The sequence below is a fragment of the Pinus tabuliformis genome, chromosome 5_2, assembly GCF_031772625.1.
Source record: "Pinus tabuliformis cultivar Carrire ecotype Pingquan chromosome 5_2, CPIR1, whole genome shotgun sequence".
Taxonomy (NCBI): Eukaryota; Viridiplantae; Streptophyta; class Pinopsida; order Pinales; family Pinaceae; genus Pinus; species Pinus tabuliformis.
In genome coordinates this window covers 600,143,968-600,148,013 of record NC_142306.1, presented here as the reverse complement: position 1 = coordinate 600,148,013, position 4,046 = coordinate 600,143,968, and the positions used below count along the sequence as shown (strand labels likewise).

General features: G+C 38.2%; 1 long non-coding RNA gene across 1 annotated transcript; it reads left to right on the top strand.

Annotated features, from left to right (window-relative positions):
* Positions 1-3,117: 3,117 nt before the first annotated feature.
* Positions 3,118-3,805, top strand: LOC149160427 (uncharacterized). The gene is made up of 4 exons (XR_016261472.1): positions 3,118-3,294; positions 3,443-3,509; positions 3,574-3,635; positions 3,762-3,805. It is a non-coding gene; the product is annotated as an uncharacterized LOC149160427 (long non-coding RNA).
* The last annotated feature ends 241 nt before the right edge of the window (positions 3,806-4,046 follow it).

Sequence of the window (4,046 nt, the reverse complement as noted above, 5' to 3'; positions counted from 1 at the left end):
GGTCAAGTACTTCAACAAGTTTTATTTGAATTATGATTATCACTAAGTTCCAATAAAACCAAAAGATGCGTGGAAGGCCAATTTGAAGTCCAAGGAGGGTCATTTTGAGTGGTTGGTCATGCCATTTGGTTTGAAGAATTCCCCAAAAAATTTCATGAGGCTAATGAATGAAATCTTGCGACCTGTCATGAACTCTTTCATGGTTGTATATATGGATTGTATCGTCATCTTCAACAATAGTTTGGTATAACAGAACAAGAGTTGGGCAAAGCACTTGCAACATATTCAGTAGGTCCTTCACATTCTACGACAATGTAAGATATGTGCTAACTTGGAAAAATATTCCTTCATCATGGACAAGGTCTAATATCTAGGTTACATTATTAATGAGAAAGGTTTGCCTGTAGATACAATTAAGATCCAAGTCATTTGGGATTTCCTTGCCCTGACGAATTTAACAAAGCTTTGCAACTTCGTGGGTCTTGCTAATTTCTAATGAATATTTGTGTTGGGGTTCTCTTATATCACTTGGACCTTAAGCAAACTTTTCAAGGGTGGAGATTTTTTTTTTTTTGGTCCAAGTCACAATAGAATGCATTTAATGAATTGAAACCTCATCTTTTCTCTACACCAGTCCTCACCCTACTAGAACTGCAATAGCCATTTGCAATTCAGAAAAAATACCTTTGACTATGTTAATTGTGCATTCCTCATTAAAAAAGGACATGCGTTGCCCTATCATAGTAAGACACTCTCTAATATTGTCTAGAGATACCCAATCTATGAGAAGGAGATGTATTCTATCATGCTGGAAAGTTCATAATGGAAACATTATATTCTAGGGAAGGAGATGATCATCCACATGGATCACTGGAATTTTTAATGTATATAAACATAGGGGAAGTTTCAGAATGATCACCATTAGATCAAAGAAAGATCAATGCCTTAGAAATCAATCTTTTCGAGGGGGCAACCTCCTTTACATTACACAAATGAACAATTCTTGGATAATACAAATGATAAGGCCTCATTTATATATATAGAAGTCTAAGGGGTCCCTATATAATCAGAGCCTACATAAAAATAATATTGTAGGGTCACAACAATAACAATAGTGGGCTTCTATGGGGCACAATAATAACAACATGGGGACTATATGGGCACAATAATACAATAAGGGGGTTGCACTAATAACAATAAGGGGTTACGCTAGTAGTATAGAGACCTAACATGCCCCTCTCCTTCAAAAATTATTGTCCTCAATGCTTGAGTAGTTCTGGATGCTTCCATATAAAATTCTCATCCTGCCATGCAAAATATTTAGCATGTAAGTTCTTCCACTTGATGAGATACTCTAAAATTGATCAATTTCTTGTTTTTGTGATTGCTTCAGGTTCCAATATGATTTTTATTTCCTTGTCAAGTTCTGGAAATATTATTTGAACTAGGATCTTCTGCAACTTTTGAATGAGTGGCCACACTTCTTTTTTCATTCTTCCATTCATCCCTTGCTTGTTTTATCCAATCTGGTTGGATAATAGAAATGGCACAAAACAATGCTTCCACATCCTCATCCTTTCTTGAGAGTGCATCTGCAACAACATTTTTCTTCCCTTTTTTGTAGATGATTTCAAAGTCATAACCCAACATCTTTATGACCCATTTTTGTTGTTCTTTTGAAGATAATCTTTGTTCTAAAATTTTTTTAAGACTATCATGATCTATTTTTACCTTGAAGTGTCTTCCCATTACATAAGGCCACCATTTCATAAGTGCATGTAGTATTGCCAACATTTCCTTCTCATTAATAGCTTTGTGTAAATACTTTCCTTTGATTGCACAAATTTTGAAAGTAATGGGTCTTTCTTCTTGCATTAAAATAACACCAATTCCATTTCCTAAGACATCACCTTTCACAATAAAGGTTTTTGTGAAGTTTGGCATAGCTAATACCAATGCTTGGCCCATTTCCTCTTTAAGATGTTAAAAGGTCTTCGTTGCTTCTGGAGTCCATGAAAATGCATATTTATTTAGTAATGTTGTTAGAGGGGCTACTATTCTCCCATAATTCTTAACAAACATGTGATAATACCCTGTCAACCTGAGAAATCCTCACAGATGCTTTATGGATGTGGGAATTTTCCATTCCTTAATGGATTTAATTTTTCTAGGGTCTATCGTAACACCTTCATGAGATACAATATGACCCAAATATTCCACCTCTTGCACTCCAAAGAAACATTTGGAGCATTTTGCATATAATTGTTTCTCCTCCACTAGTTCGAGCAACCTGTCAACATGTTGAACATGATCCTTTCAAGAATTGTTGTAGGTTAGTATATCATCAAAAAATACTAACACAAATTTTCTAAGGGTTTTAAAATGGAATTCATCAAACCTTGAACTGTAGAAGGTGCATTGGTAAGGCCAAAAGGCATGACCAAAAATTCATAATGACCCTCATGAGTTATGAATGTCATTTTTGGAATGTCTTCACTCTTCATTCTAATTTGATGATATCCTGAAGGAAGATCCAACGTGGTGAAGTAAATTTCTCCATGTAATTCATCCAATAATTCATCAATGATAGGAATGGGAAATTTATGCTTAATAGTAAGATTGTTGAGCTCCCTATAATCTCAAAACATGCACCATGATCCATTCTTCTTGTGTACCAATACCACTGGAGAAGAGAAAGAACTTTGACTAGGTTGAATTATACCCACCTCTAGTATTTTCTCCAACCATACATTCAATTTCACTCTTTTGGGCATATGGATATCTGTAAGGCCTAAGGTTTGGGGGAACACTTCCTGGAATGAAATGAATAGCATGATCATGATCATGAATAGGTGGGAGGCCTTTGGGTGTCTCAAATACCTTGGAATGTTTGTCCAAAAGTGATGGGGCCAGCCCACGTGGTCCCACGCTATCCCAACTTACGTGGACCTACACTAAGAATCTGGCTCGGTATATGGTGATTGCAAATTGATTTTGGTTTTAATTGACAATCAATCCACTGTACTTGGTGTTGTTTCTCCTTATGACACCTGCCCTCCTCGAATTTGACAAACCCTAATTCACTTTTTACTTCCGGTTCGCGCCTCTCCCGTCATTCTTACCTTTGTTACTTGGTCTCGGTGGTCTCGGACTGGTTTTGGCTCCGCCTCTGGTTATCTCTGTCTGTGGTGAAACCCTGTTGAGTTTCCGCCGGTCTTATGGTGAAATAATGCTGCTTAGCTCTGTCTGGTCATTACTGTGAGAGTCTGTATATTCGGCTTCAAGTTTTTGTTGGTAAGTTACTGTGACTCCACCGTGCATTCAATTCGTTTTTATGACTGTGAGAACATTTCTGGGTTTGCTCTTGTGAATACTGTCGGTTCTGGTCTTCTTAGCAAATTTGTGGTGAATGCCTGTAATGAATGATGTCTGGTCCGCTCAGTTGACAGATGCACAGGTCGATGGTCTCTCAGCTTGGTTCTTCTCCGGCGCTCGGCTCTGTAAACAAGGTATGACTCCGTTTCATGCTATTTTCCTTTTTCCTCTGTTTGTGTTGGAACTAACGTTCCGCAGCCCCTCCGTGGACAGGGTCAATGCTTCGGTTCTGTAGGCCTTTGGTTCCGGCTCACTGTAAGGTATGGTGACTTCACCTCAACCATACGCAGGTTTTTTTATACTTACAGTATCATAGTTTCATTCTTATGTGCAAGGGTTTTGTTTGGTTATAAACCCTGACCCTCCACCTTATATTTCGCTTGCAGGTGTGGCCGGTTCCCGTGTCTTCACAAGGGATCTTATCGATTCCACCTGGGTAGCTCTGCTCTCGTTTCACTTTCTTGCAATGGCTCTTGGTCTTTGTCGTGTTTGCTATCGCTTGTTGTGTGACTTGTTAGTTGGTCTGTCGAGTCTGGGCTTGTTGGGTTTTCTCAAACCCTCAGCCGTAACGTAGGAGGGTTTTATTTGTGGGTCGTTTGCAACTTGTTCGGTGAACCCTCGATGTACAACATATGTAATTCTTTTGTTATGTAGAAATACAATGTAATATT